Genomic DNA, 16,351 nt, shown 5'->3' with positions numbered 1-16,351 from the left:
AAATATAAAGTTTTCATCAAAACAGTAGACACCTATATGATTAGTCAAGAACAAGAAAACGTTTTTTATAATATCATGTAAAGTTGGGGCTACTCAAATATTCGCAATGAATGCCATAAGCGCGCCACACATGACGTACGCCCACAATGGTAATATTGAATACTTTTCGCTGAATTTCCACATCAGCACCATTGTTGCACACAAACAAATACTCTCGTTCTAGATCACCATGCCGAGATAGGAATAGTAAAAATTCACCGTCAGCTTCGGCCATGGCATTGGTGGTGTGGGAGCGGGAGGCACCTCTCGCGTCCCGCTCGCGCGCAGCAGTTCATTCACCCGGCGAGTACGGAAGAGCGGTGCGCGGGCGCAGGCATCGCTCTCGGCTGCTCGCAGGAAGGACGTCTCCGACCATGAACCGAGCCACACTTTATCAGTTAACCGGAGGCGTCGGCGCGTCACGCCGTGTCGCGCTCAGCTCCACCATGACCCTATAATACGACTGTCACTACTGCATTTATCTAGACTGAAAGCAACATAGATCTCAAGATAAGACTTATTTTACTTCACCCCTATTTTTAAGTGGCCGTATATGTGACGTGTGGATTATTTTTAAGTGATTAGAGTTAGTGACATAACGTTGACCGAGGATTTATCAAATTGGATTACTCAGGCTCTGCTGTTCTGGATTGCTTTGGTGCCGATGGTTAGTATATTTGTTTACTTTTATAAGGTGGTGGTGTAGTTTTAAGCTGTCTTTTTTTCTTGGGCGTCTTCTTGCAAAAGACATCAACGCGCTAGGCGCGTCTGCCTGAAGCCAGAGATAATCAATATTTGTTTCAAGCTAAACAATAACCTAACGCTAATTTAATTGTATTATTTACTGACTAATTAACACTAGTTACATATATCGTGTAAATAGTGTCAATTATTTGTTTCTAGGTTGGAATAATATCGAATTAAGTTTATGTATATTAATTTACTGCTATATTATTGAACAATAAACATACAGATTATTTGTTTTACCTAAATTCTATTCAAAAACTATTTTATATTTTCAAAGTTTAGTTCACTTTCAGAGATTTTAAAATCGTATCCAGCAAAATGTAAATTAATGTACATATTTGATTTATTCTGACAGATTTATGCAATACGTATGTTTTAAAATTATTTCACAGCTGAAATAATTGCACCACGTGTCTAATTATATCCCTGAGAGCATTGATCTATAATTAGATCGAATTTCGAATTCTTAACAAAATCAATAAACAGACGATCGAGAAACAATTAACTAAAGCAAAACGATTTATCACCTGTCAGTGACGCGTCATTATTTTATTTTGTCTATATTTGATTCATAGTCTCAAGCCTAGAATTTATTGAGAAAAAATACAAGATAGTTTATTTACTTCTAAACAATTAAGATACAAACACGAATATGGCTAAAAAGTTGGACGTTTACACACAAAAAATTGTGTCGACCTTGATGAAGACCAAACCTATGCACATAAGTCGACTAGTTTCTAAGAGCTACATAATAATTCTGGAGCATCCTACGTCTTTATTGCCAACAAAAAATGCAGCGCACCTATCCAGTATATGGTGACCCATGCTCTCGGCATAATTATACACGGGGTGGGTCTATTTAATTTTGCTAGTTCTGTACATATATGTGAATCTATCACGCACACACACGAGACCATTGTTATTGGGCGCAAAAACCGAACCTTGAACTTCCAGAGTTCAATTTCAAGGCAGCGCGTGATCTACCTACACGCTTACGTAACGCCTCGTCTTCCTTGCGCATGAGTGGAAAGTCTCGTTTTAGCCTTATTAGCAATGGTGTGGTGGTTCAGCAGGCCACGTCGATTTTTTACAACCCTTTCCTCGGGATAGGGAACCATTAGTTTTTGTTCCAGTTGCGCGGTGATCTGCAAAAAGTTATAGGTTGATACGTTTAATTGCTCGTTCATTTGTTTCCTAACAATTGCACTTTATTTTTTACGATGAAGTAAACTCTGCAATGTTATTAAAACCTTTCTTCCTCCTTATGTCTAAGGCTGGGTTGCACCATCTTACTTCAAACGTCAAAAATCTGTCAAACTCCATACAAAAAGCACGAGGTTATCGTTAGAGTTACGGTCAAATTTAGGTGGTGCAACTCACCCTAAGTTATGTAAAATCTGACCAGATTATGTTAAGTACTTAAAAGTATGTTTGTAGAGAAGAAATAATTCCCGGAACTAATTCTGTACTCAAGAAAAGCACAGAAGTATTTCAGCGTCAAACCATAACCAGAAAATTTCCGCACAGAAAACAAAACAAAACCCACAAACCAAAACAAGAAAAAACGCAACAAAAAATTATCTACCACTCCCATACTTAAATTATTTTCAAGTACTCCAAAGATGATAGAGTACATAATTTATAATATGTTTCGCACTACATGGTGCGCAAACAGTAGATAATGCTGAAAAAAACCAAATGAAAAAAAAAAACTATTAATGTGCAGAGAAAATTGAGCTTAATGCGAAGCGCAAAAGATGCAAATTAGCACACGAGCTGGCGGCCGTGGTTTCGGCAATGACACTGACAACGACCGATGATATAACAACAGGCTGTCAAACCCGTGAAAACTCGGTCATTGAACCGCGGTGAGCTCGCGGCTCAGCTCGCTTTCGCTTATTCAAGTTTAACATTTACGCCACAGACCATAAAGTCGAAAGTCAATTTTACTTGATCACAAATTAAAAACAGTTAAGATTCGGAATTGGTGACGCAAGTAAATGGCGATGATTATTACTTTTGTAATGATTTTCAGTGTGTGAAAAGCCACAAAACCACATTATGCTTTGTTTAATAGTCATAGTACTAAATGGTTGACAACATCGTACGTTGCTATTTTACATGAAAATCTTACGTCACATGTAAGATTTAAAACAAGTCCATGACATTTTGCATTGTAGTTGCAACTCATGTCAATAGGATGCCGTCAACAGTCAGTTGTTTTGGTCACATGGGAAGAGCAATCCAAGGCAGTCCTTGATGGATAGAAAGTAAATGGTCTGTAAGCAAGCGCACGCGCATGGAAGGGAGGGGGAGTGCGTGGAACCTGTTCGGGCAACGGTACTCGCATCGTGCCCCGGGCGGCACGCACCCATTATGTAACACCCTTTTTCTTGGTCGAGTGACTCGCCTCGACCTTACCGATCGGCTCATTAGTCACCATTACCTCACCTATAAGATTCCAACCTTTTTAAGCAAATAAATGCAGAACCCGTTTAGTGCAACGATCTTCAACTGTCATGCGAATGCAAATTGAAACGAGAGGCTTGTCAGCACGATTAACCTGAATACTTTTTTTCCTGTATACATTACTCATGCGTCCTCGAATCTGACTGTGATTGAATTATGCTAAGTAACTAAGTAAAAGTTTTTCTGGTGTCCATAAACTATTTTTACTCGATATCTCGAAAGTTTCCTTATGCGAGAAAATTCCTATCACAATTCTATCACAGTAAGAACAGGTGCAGGTGACTTGCACCGACATCAAACATAACAAGAATTCTTCGCATAATTTAGCTAACACTATTACAAGACCAAGATTAGAATTCAGATGCCATGTTGTCTTCATAATCATTTAATATTATCAAATCTGCAACCTTAGTAAAACTTAGTACTTAGTCACATGAAAACTGAAAAACATGATGTCATTGAATTTGGCATTAAGAATCTATGATGTATTTAAACAACTTATTTCAGGAAGTGCAAAGTGTCATAGAAATATCAATAACAGTAGAGCTGACATAAATGTAAGTAGGCGGCCGCAGCTATGTATGCCGCTGGACTTCCTGTGGCTACGTCCTACGATTTCCACACCTAATATAATATTCGTCGAATACCGTTCACCTTTATTGTTTGATCAGGACAATCTACACTATGGGGCCTTAAGCTCTATCCTAGTATTGAGCTTCTGTCCCAACAAGCATGAAAAATGTCTCAAAATAATTATTCATGAATCTTCAATGTTTCCCTGAAAACTGTTTGCTATTCACCAACCATTTCAACGTGATAATGCAAATTGAAGGGTATTAGAAAACACGTGTGAATCAGAGTTCACGAGAAACACGCAAGCGTAGTGTAAAGGCAAAACGCAAATTACCTCCATTGTTGATTTGAGCACTATAGATTGCGTTTTTTTCATCGATTGATAGATAAAGAAATTCAGAATTATAATCAAATTATGAAGATTTGATGAAGGCTACTCTGACAACGCTATTCTTGTAGCGGAGTTTTGGGCTGACACTATGTAGGTTTGTTGTCGACTCGACAAGAAGAAGAATCATGAAGCGAAACTAGGGCTGAACATGAAAAAGCTCGTAAAAAACGGTTTGATCCTGAAAACTACTCGCAAATTCTACCATAGCCAGCAACGTTGCACTTTACACATCGCCGACGCCAACCTAACACGTCTATCAGACATTCCCAGGCTACGTCGACGTCCTATCACGCCCCGTGCTCTGATTTCACCCTCGTATTTTTTTTGACACGACCTAACGGTAGTCGCCCGCGGGTACCGTACGGAGGCTCGCACGTAACATTATACGTTGATAAATAATACCTGTTACCTGCCCCTGGGAACCTCACATATGCATGACGTGCCCAACTAATGGTGCGTTTCAATCATTTTAAAACTGTAACATACCAAGAGGTTTGTTAACTTATTGTTACTGCATACCATTTTAGTCATGTTTACTAAAGTAAAATGCATAGGTAAACTACAGATAGAGTACCTACACAACAATTTATAATGCGTTTACAAGTTAATATTATGCTTTATCAAGATTTGGTAAATGTGTCAACTGAAAGGTTAAAAAAAAATCTGTTTTGTTTTGTTAGATGTAATTATGTAATTTTGACATCCTTTTTCATAAATATTTGGCGCCATTCATCGCCATAATTTATTGCCTTGAATCTTTCGAAACGTTACAAATTAATATAATTACAAAACCATAATATCATTTTGATTGCTCATAATGCCTAATCATAAGAAGAGTGATGAAGATGGCATGGTATGTCATCAAACCTTATGATCACCTAAATCCCTCTACCTAAATATACAAATAAAAAATGCAGGTGCATAAATATGTTCATAACAGCTAACGCTATAATAGAGACGGATCATAATTCTTATTCAAGCCCGGTCGCGAGTAACGGTGCCCACAAAGGCTGTTGTCCCGGCCTAGCTCTACCTGCGATTTACAAACACTTGCTCCTTCCTTTTCAATATTTTTTTGTTGCAAACCGTGGATAATCAGCTCGCTATATTGTCGTGTGGTTTTGGAATATTAAGCTCCTTACAGAACCGGTATATTTTGAGTGTCGTCTTTTGTGCAGTACTATTCCTTCTATTAAACAAAACACACATGGTTCGGATTACGAGTTTCACTTGTTTATACAGATTATCATAATCTATAATACCCGCACCAAAATACTTTCATTATTATCGAACACTCGTTTCAATATGTAATGTAAGCATTTGGTATAAAGAAGTTGGAGTGAACGGTTTGGATTTCTATGAATCGGAAGAAATGTAAAATAAATCTACGTCCCCATTTCGAAATTACATTGAACAACCTCCTGAAAGTTGTATTTTGAAGCCTAATATCTGACTGGTTGATCTTATTTATAATGTTTTAAGTAAATCGGGCATATTTACAGCGTTAGAAGCCAAAACTAACAAAGGAAAGTAAACCGGCGATGTGGTTAGCCCGATCGATGAAAGTAAAGGCCTGTGTAGACGGGGTCCCGTTAGGCGGCACTCGCCGGCCGCGGAATACTAAACGCTGACATACTACGCGGGTTTTGACCCTAGCTACATTCTAGATGGTACTTCACACCTCTATGCACTAAATTCTTACACCTACAGGTGCTAGCAAATCGTACTTAGAAAAATTAGCGAGTGAGTTTAGCCATATTAGGAAAGTACCTATGTAGAATTCGTTGCAAGTTTTTTGATGAGATCCATCTTTGCAACACAATTTATTTAAACCATACATTATTTTTATTTCAGTGACTTGAGTAAATAAGAATACAATTACTACTTATTATAAAAGCTTTTTTAACACAGACTAAAAAACCTTTGACGCAATTTCTTTGTTATATTTACTGGAACTGTAAATTTACATTTGCCTTCTATTACAGTTTTAAAACCGCCATTCCACAATTCCAAGAACAGGCATTGCGAAAAAAGTAACGCATCTTTTTACACAATTTACAAGGTCGCTCTATTGTCCTTAACTATTTTACTGTCCTGAGCCGTTAGCACTTTTTTGACGTAACTGCTCATTGTTTTCAATGCGCAATGTCCGTTAAAAAGTCCCAAATAGACAATTCGCTAAAAAAACCTCCGCAATTTGTGCAAATGGCATTTTAGCGCATATTCCTTGCTATTCCCAAAACTGGCCATTAAAGGCGGATGGTCTTTGTTTCGGTCCTTTTATGTTTTTTTTATTGTACAATTAAGGCAACGGGCCGACAAAGAAAATTGCACATTTGCTAAAAGTGAAATTGGGGATAGTTAAAGTTTGAGCAATAACGTTGAGCTCTAGAAATTAGAATCGCCCGAAGCATGGGGTTGTGTTGGTATAGCAGTAGGTTGGTACAGATGTAGGCGAGGACATCGACCCTACGCAAAATTCGCTGCATTGGCCTAGGTCTAGTGCATGCGTGTATGTAGCTGGCACAACACGGAAGCGCCTAGAGCGGGAACGAGATATGCGCGTGCACTCGCGGGAACGGGAAAAGGCATGAATGAGTATTGAAGCCTACCCCAAGAAGGGGGAAATCGAGTTTGCACTGCGGGCACCACCACTTACAGATATAGAGGAGACCCGCGCTTTATACTAAATAGGATCAATAGCACCCTTGCACACCAAACCATGGATTGAGCCCCGAAAATTTAGGCTGCGCAAATCCGTTGGCTTTTTATCCATAGTAACTCTGAATTTACTAGTAATAGCTAGAAAGTTAATTTAGCATTAGTAGTTAATTTAGAATTAGTAAAGGCTACAACGTTCTACGACTGAAAACTACACGCACTTTTTTATTTCGTTTGCAATTTTAAGACTGTTGTGCTATCGTTAAATGAAATCATAGGCTATATTTTTAAAGGACAAAAAAGAAATGAGTTTTTTGTTATTAACAAATAACACGTTTACATTGTTACATTGAAATCTGTAAGCTGTTGATATCCCTAATAAATAAAAAAAAATAATTTCAAACTTGTACAGACTTTCTTGTCTCTAAGAATAAAATCTTGTTCTTGCTATTTTATGTATCAAAATCGTCGTGAAGTTTAATTTATAAGAGGTAGACATAATGAAATCGTATTATTTAAAAAAAATAGCTAAACGAAATGTTCTCAGTCATATTGGAACAAGAGAAACGGAAAGTGTAGCATACAAAAGTTTGTGGGAGCACCTGCAAACTTCTGACCACCGACGTTAGCACATTTGCCATCCTGCAAAACCTTCGAAAATTATCTTCGAAAGTTCCCGTGAAACGGCGAATAAAATTTTGCGGGATGTCAACGACCCCCGATACTCTTGCAGCGAACGCATTTCCAGCCGCACACTGGCGCACCGAGCACTCGCACTCGTACACTCGTGCAGCGATTTATTCGCGCGCGGGCGAGACGAGCGAAGCCGGAGGCGGGGGCTAGCGGCCGGCCGTTCACCCCGGAAGATCCAGTGTTTTGATACCGCTCAAGCCTCCGCCGATGGAAAACTGCATTTTCTTTGATGCGCTTCGCTTTTCACGCTCTAATTGAGGGCCAATTGGATGATTTCATTTTTTAACTACTTTCTTATTGGAGACGAGCTTTGCAGTGTACTAAGCTAATAGATGTAGTGCGTTAATTAGTTCGTATTTATTGTTTGACAAAGATTTAAATGTACTTTACTAATAACTTTTAATGATGCATTTAATCAATGATTTGGACAAAATTTATTTTTTAATAAAATTGTTATAAAATTATTTTTTTAAATATTCGAATAAAACTCCGATAAGTGGTTCTATAACTACTTAAGTCGATACCTAATGAGATAAAAATCTTAACTAAATGGTAAAAAATAATAATCCCAGTTCATTACAAACCAAATCTATAATTAGATTTTAGTTGAATCAAACGACTATAAAGTACTTACATTTTTTTTAATTACTAACTTTAATAAAAACAGAGATAAGTATAACACTTCCTCAAGTTTGTGTAATCGATAAATCGGTGAGGGACACAAAACAAAGGCAAAGGCACGTCTGGAGCGATGGGCCTGCCAGGATATTAGGGTAGGTCGCAGGTTGTCCTAGGTCGGCCCACGAGGGGGCCGTAATTGGGATTCAAAGGTTGATGCCCTTAATTGGTTTTAGTGGCTGCACTGTGCACTGTGCACAGTGCACACACTCAAAATCAAAGCTTTGAGAAAAAAATTAGATGGGCAATTTAAAAAAAACCATAAAGTATCAAATTAAACTATTTATCGTAGCTCGTTACTATAACTTGTACAATTTTATTATATTTTTAATACTTAGTAGGTAAGATCAATTACACTATAAAGTTTCATTAAATAGTAATTTACAATTCTACAACTGACTATTAATGAATGATTACGGTAGAATTGTCAATTGCTAAAATACAGTAGGGTTACAATCTACATCCATTTTATTTTATTTCAATTTTATCAATATCAGCTTCTTTATTACTCATGCAAAAATCGCGTAAAAAGATGAAAATTTTGCAATAAAGTAACCACGTGTTTAATTCAACGTGAAGAAAATTCATTCAGTCAGTTCTCATCCACAGGATATTAGGGTAGGTCGCAGGACGAGCGACGCCAGACGTTATCCTAGGTCGCGCCGAAGGGACGCCCTAATCGGGTTCAGATGGATGCACTTGCTCCGGTGACAAAGAAAGGGGGCGAATGTATTGCCCAGACTTTGCTCACTTACTACGTTTTTTAACGCGTTAGTTGAAGAGTTAGGGCAGTGCTCTTCTAAAATAGCACTACTTTTGAAAAATACTAATTAATAGACTATAAAGACAGACAAATAAGTTTTGAATTTTAGAATAATTTTACGCAAAAAGTCCTGTAAGTTTGGCATTTCAACTGAGAAAATGTGAGTTAAATACACTCTTCTAACCGTTTGTGAATTATCACAAACCCAAACACGAATCTCTGTTCTGTTCTCTGTGATCTCAAACACGGAAGACACAACAAATACCATGGTGACAAATCCCATGTAACCGCATAAAGCATGCAGAGATTGCACAGTTTAGAACAGGATGCATTAAACAAATCTATTCAATATTAAAACAAAGTGCATGGCGACGGCGGCCCGGCGGGCGACGGGCCTTTATTCAGAGCTCGAGCAGTTTGCAGCTGTTAACAGATTACAGGCTGTAAATAGTGAAATCAATATTGGATAATGGTAGGTGGCAGGGTGCGGCGAGGCGGCGATGGTGTGGGTGCGACGCCCGTACCAATGCTCCTATCGTTTCGAAAAAATATCTCATCCCACCGTTTGCTCGCTTAGTGCATCCACGAGATCACAAATACGGAGTGGTTGGTTTCGAGTATTGCTAGTAAGGGTGCATGCAGGCTGTGTCGACGACCCGCGAGAGTGAAAGCGTGTTCCGGGGAGGCGCGCGACCGCCGCCCGCCCTGCCATGGCTTTCGCTGCCGTTCTCACGCCACTCGCTCGCACGTTGTTTTGAACTTTTTTAATTAGCTCTTCTTATGGCACGTCACGGGACTATGCTGAATGGTTAATTACCTTTATATTTCCTACATGACTTATACGATTAACTGATGACTTTTTCTAGTTCAAAGATACATCATTTTGTCGTTAATTAGGAGTTGACTATAGTAAATTATTTTCAGGTAAAACATTTTCATCTCCTCAAAAGCATTTGTTTCCCTTCATTAATTTAAGAAACTGATTAGGAAAACTGTATGGGAAATACGAAAACTAGCATTTCCCGCGGCTGCGGGCGAGATGATCGTCAATAGTGCGAGCGTGGATCGGGAGCACGGTCACGGCGCGCGCCGCCACTACGGAAGTAATGAACTTGAATGCAGCCCGCGGCCGCACTGCGCCGTCCCGCTCTCGTCTAATAGGCGAGCGGTAGGCGCGAACGTGACGTACTCACTGCATTTGCTGTCAAATTCGTCCGCATTCTCCGTCACAGGTCGCTTTCGTCGTCGATGCGTTTATCGGAACGAGACGCGAATATGTGTGTCGATTGCATTCTCGGCGTCGTAAAAGTGCATCTGGGTCGGTGGGCTCAGCGACGGCTCAGCGACGTCGGGTTAGTGCGACGCGGGTGGACGTGGGGCAGGTCGTCGGCTCTTGCATAATGTGCGCCGCGCTCCGCCGGCTCGCACGGCGCGTGGCTGGCTGCGAGCGGGAGCGTGGGCGCTGACGCGGCCGAGCCGAGCCGAGCTAGCCGCAGCTGCGCCGGCCGCGCCGCCATGACACGGCGGCGCCGACTGCGGCCTCTCGTCCCGCTGCTTGCGCTCCGCATACTCCTGGAGTACCTCAAGTCGCTCGACGTCGCCTCGTAGGCCGATGCGAGCTAGAGACGATACATTTGTTTATGCACGTTCGCTAAACGCGTCTAGGATTAGTTTTGAACACTGGAGATGCCTTGAAATACGAAATTTGTAAGTATTTAATGTTAAGCGTTGTGTGTTACCTATTTCCGTAATCATCTAATCCGAATTTTAATTTATGAAATATTTTCAGTGTCATTTAATTCAGATTTTCATTTGAAATTCAGTTCGTTCTTCTAGGTTTTCTTTAAATTAAACCTAAATTATGGTAAATTCATTACCATCCCAAAGTAACCGTATGCACTTCCGTGTCTTATTCAGTTTACATTTTTACGCCAAATCCCGCATTTATTGTTCATTAAATTAAACTCAAGTGGTGTTATGAAGTGCGAGATGGTATCACAGCAATCAATTCCGCGTTTGAAATAATATGTAACGTCGTTATCTAGCCGATACCAGCGTCTATTTGCAGTGGAAAGATCTACGTATTACATTATTATTAGACCGCAAGGTTAGCGTTCCCGATGCACTCTCGTGGGCTATTCAATACACGGATGCATAATCCTGCTAATCCAAAATGACATTCCCAACAAACAACCTTGCATAGATTTTGCATGTTTAATACATATAAATAATTTTATCACTGTTCTAGGAGCATGTAGACACATTTCTGTGCCTCTATTTATCATAATTACTGTATTTATTCCTCTTCTATATTTAACCAAGTATACAAGTTCTACGTTACACAAAGATCTCGTTATTCCTTACTCAAGGATGCAAAAAATGCATATTATAATTTTGCACATGATTGCTTAATCTAAGTGCGCATGTAGTTACAAAAATCTCATTTAAAAATAGGAAAACATTCCTGTTTAATCAAATAATCATGTAAACTTTTTTAATTTAATTTAGATTTACCTTTATAAGTATCTATTTTGATTGTAAGATATAAAATAATAACGAACCGGAATAAGTGTTAAAATTTAAATTACTTACAGTAATGAAAATATGTAGCTTCATTCTTTCGTTTTCGTTACGTAAGCTCCTTTTAATTTTATTAAATATCCTTATAGGAGGAAAGGACCTTATATTTTTACAGTGGTACAAAAGTGCATTCTGATTTCAGAATTAAATACAAATCCATAAGAGTTTACAGATATTAAATTATAAAATGTTACTAAATTATACAATTCAATTTAATTTTAATCATTTATGTTGTAACTTTCATTCTTCTTTATTTCCTTTTTTAAACCTAATAGTTATTTTTTAGTAAAACAGAACACAGTATAAAATAATGTCGANAATGTCGATGTGAATCATAAATTAATATGTAAATTATTTCAATTATATGTAGAGATAATAAACTTATCATGTTTAGTCTAATAAGTATAGATTTCTTATTATGTAACATGAGTAGGCGACAAAGTAAACTTAAATAAACAAACAAAGCAATAATTTGACACTGTTTTCACCTTAAATTGAATTCTGTCTATAATTAATATCGCTGACTCACGAATTTGAATGCGCATAAAAAAATTACGTGTCGGATGCATGCATAATGTTGTCAATATAATAAATGTGCATAATGCAATTATGAGTGCGCGCGATACGTCGCGGGGCAAGTTCAAGAGCGGCGCGCGCGCCAAGGTTGCTTCCTCATGCGCCCGCGCGCGCGACGCGACGATGCGCTACAAACGCGCGGTTTTGCAACGCTGAACTCTCAGACTAGATTCCTTTGGTGAGCGACATTCATCTACTTTGCAAATCAGCTAATTAAAATTTCATACATTCTATTTCTAACTAGCTGACCCGGCGAACTTTGTTCCGCCTTAATGGCAATAAATAACGGGATAAAAAGTATCCTATGTCCTTCTCCTGACTCTAAACTACCTCCCTGACAATTTTCAGCTAAATCGGTTCAGCCGTTCTTGAGTTATAAGTGGAGTAACTAACACGACTTTCTTTTATATATATAGATTTTAAATATCCGTAATAATTAACTTTAAATTAATGATTATCTGACGGATACATTGGATAATAAAAGAATTCTTCAATTTAGTAGAAAACAGCCACTGTTGTACACTTAATTCTTTATTTGCTTTACCAATTAATATTTAATTATTTAAGTTTTATATGTTATCCAAACTAAACCAAATGTTAATGTAGCATCTGTAAATACATTTTCTGATTGTAACTAGTGTCCGACCGAATATGGATTTTCAGCCGAAAACGGAAACGAAAACGAAGCTTCGGCTGCAGTCTCATTTTCGGCCGAAAACGAAAACGAAAATGACCTTCAACTCTCAAATTTCAATCTGAAATTATGTAAAAACTTTGAAAACCGTTAATGTTTTGACCAAAAACATAATGACGTTTAACAGTTGATTTTGATAAGGATTGATTAAAGAAAACCGGCATTAAAACACAATTGAATGATGAATAATTCTTAGTAGAATTTTATTTCCGGTGTAGGTATATTGAAATATTGGGAAGTGAAAAAGAAATAAAGGGTGTCCAGTGGGAATTTTTTAACTTCAAAAATGAATACAAATAAATTAATGATTTTTTATTATTTATTACTAATGCAAACTGGAGTTTAACAATGCGGATTTATGTTTTTATAGGCAATGTCTTTTAAATGATGCCCGTTTTACTATAGGCACTCTCACAGCCGGACCCTTACATTCGCAACTATGAGAGCTAATCGCGCTAATAATTTTCCTGCAACTTCACGGCGGATATTTTCTTACAGAACCTGAATATAATAAGGATTGTTTGCTGTAAACTTTTGACTTGAGATATCCCCACAAGAAAAAGTCGCATGGTGTGAGATCTGGTGACCGAGGCGGCTAGGGTATGTCCTTGTACTCCTTGTACTTGCTGATCATTTATTTGAAAAAAAAAGTCCTCAGTGGCTCCATCGAGGTACTCTCCGTGTGTGGTGAGACACCTTCTTGCTGAAATAGAGTTACGTAGTTGACCGGGATGCAGTTGCAGTTGTGGTATCAGACATTCATCGATCATTCGACAATACATTTCAAATACTTACTGCTCAACTGCGAACGCTCTGTAGGCTCCCGACCAGTGACTCATGGCGTATTTCAAATCCGCATTAGACTCTATTTTGAAACAATTAAACTTAATGAAAACTCTTTGGTTTTATTGTATTCAATTTTGAATTTGGAAAATTCTCGCTGGACACCCTTTGCAACGTAACCTCACTTCACAACTTCAAAAGAGTGTGACAATACCGCGTCCATTCAAGTCTGATTGGAACCATGAGTGCACCAGATTCACTCCCGAAGATATCGGAACGATAAACGTCACCATCTTATTCACGTATTTCTGATATTCGGTTTGGCCGAAGCTTCGGCTGGTTTTTGGCCGAAAACGAAAATATGGCCGAATGTCCATTTTTTGGCCGAAAATGGCCGAAAATGGCCGAAAACGAAAACGAAAACGAATATTCGGTCGGTCACTAATTGTAACGTTAATTTTAACATGTGATCTTAGCGTTGAATTGTCTTGTTTATGCTGCATAGCTCCATATTCATTTAACAATCTGATGATGATTATTAGATGCGGAGTGGGATAGCAAAAAGGATTAGCGATAAAAAGCGTCATTAAAAATCTCTTCCTGATGCGCACGCGGCGTAGCGCAGCGGTGCGCTACCGAGCCGACTGTACGCGGTAACTACTTAATTATACACCTGCTGGCTAGATCGACAGAGATCGTTAACCTGCTCAGTTCACTATTACGAACATTTATTACCCTTTCGCAAAGAAACTTGTAACCAAAACCCTTAACTTTAGAGATTAATTACAGAAAAATGCGTCAACAAATATTTTATGAAAGTAATGCAAGATTTGCAAATCTATAACTTTGTTTACACCCTTTCTTTTTTAAAGAATTCATCTATAAAAAAGGAAAGAAGTCATTCTACAAATTGTGGTCAGTCATAGTTTTATTTACATAGATATTATCAATTTCACTGAAATCCTGAAAAAGTTTCCACACATTTTCAGATAAGATTAACTGCCAATAGAGATTCCATTTCTATTAATTGCCCGCCTGATAAGTAAGAGCCGGAAAGGGCAAGCGTCCGCGGTCACAAGTCGCGTGTACCGAGTGACATTGCGCGGGCGCATTGCGCAATTACTGCAGTCACGTGCAGCCCCCTCCCCCCTCTCGCCGGCAACCCCCCCTCGCCCATAAACAAACCCTTACGCAATCGACAACACATGCGACATTTTTAGATTTACCACCAAGAAAGTTGCCCGGTCACTAGTGCAGTGCAAGTGCAACGTATTCCACTTTTGATTTCTTATAGACTAAATACAATAATCATTATTGCTGACGATCTCTACATTTCATATACAGAATAGGATGACAATAACATTTGTGAAATGCGAACTGAGATGATTATTATCCCGAATTTCCGAATTTGAGCATCATTATTATTTTTCCCGGAAATTAGATACAAACATTGTTTATGCATTTTTTACTCAGTACTATTCCTCCTGGATGTCGTAGTAACTTTTACAGTGCTTAGTTTATTGCAGGCTGTGTTTGAAAACACTATGAAAATTAGTGAAAAATCTACTTTTCTGAAAAGTCTTCAGCAGAAATCACTGCCTAACTCTCTTCTATTTACCCAAATTCGAATAAATTTATTTTGAGGCAACTCATAATTAATCTGTCATATAAAATTTATGTATTTGTATTTTAATAAATAATAATTATAAATAACGATCCCGTGCTGAGACCCGGTAAATTTTATCTTCGGCTGTTTGCCAAGGCCATACTTGGATATTGGAATGTGAATTCACGAGATTAACATCACGGTATTTATTATTAGACCAATGATTTTGATTTCACTTAGAGGAAACACGTCATTGTCTGACATTAATTCTGGCATTCATTTCATATGATATTTTTTCCACAGGAACAAAGGAAAACGTTCACTTTTTGTATTTAAACAAATGTATCCGAAACTTTTCCAGTACAGGAAGTGTTAAATGTTATGTACCTATTATGATATTAATTAAATTATTTATTACTAATTAATACGTTATGGAAGCGTTGTTGATTAAAGCAATAAAATACATGCCATATTTACTCTTCAATAAATAAACAAGTATAAACAATAAACAATATTATGTAACAGAACACAATGTACGTACCTACTTACACAGTGATATTCCTAGTTGATGTACTTTTGGTAAAGGCATTAGAACATTGTTATTATTGTTACATACAATATACGTAGAGATAAAGGGAGTCTAGGTTTTATCCTTTGACCACTCATTATCTTTCACAACTTGCTATCATTATACATTAATTTGTCGTCATTTTAATGTAAGTAGTAAAGTTTATATTTTACGAGCAAAACAATTATACTATCCAAGATACTACAGCTATTGAAATATTTATGATAAAATTAAATACAAACCGAACATGGGTGTGATTTCAAAACTATACGTAAAGCTATTACAAATGCAGTGCATAATGTTTACAATAGAGCGCTCGGGCGGCGCTTACGCAAGCATTTGAATGTCAAATGGACCCGGTTTGGATAACAAATTTTTCGTTCCCATCGAAAGAAGTCGACGGCCCCAGCTCGCGCCTTCCGCAATTATGCAACGAAGTGTTGAACTTTACCATTGCGCAACACCATTATCTTTAACAGTGCCTTCGCAGTACCGCGGGGGAAGCTAACTGCTCTTACGCCTACACAGGC

General features: G+C 38.1%; 1 protein-coding gene across 3 annotated transcripts in view; it reads left to right on the top strand.

Moving 5' to 3' along the window:
- The first annotated feature begins 401 nt into the window (after positions 1–401).
- Blimp-1 (PR domain zinc finger protein 1) overlaps positions 402–16,351 on the top strand; it is a 31,653-nt gene continuing 15,703 nt past the window's right edge. For 2 of the 3 annotated variants that reach the window (XM_028306664.1, XM_028306662.1), the window contains exon 1: positions 402–706. The gene's annotated coding sequence lies outside the window, so the exon portion shown is untranslated. Of the gene's footprint in view, positions 707–10,605; positions 10,722–16,351 lie in introns of those variants that run through there. The other variant, XM_028306663.1, reaches the window with a different exon arrangement.

This window comes from Ostrinia furnacalis, unplaced genomic scaffold, assembly GCF_004193835.3.
Source record: "Ostrinia furnacalis isolate ACB-3 unplaced genomic scaffold, ASM419383v2 OfSCF2040, whole genome shotgun sequence".
Lineage (NCBI taxonomy): Eukaryota > Metazoa > Arthropoda > Insecta > Lepidoptera > Crambidae > Ostrinia > Ostrinia furnacalis.
This window is presented reverse-complemented; position numbering and strand designations above follow the sequence as displayed.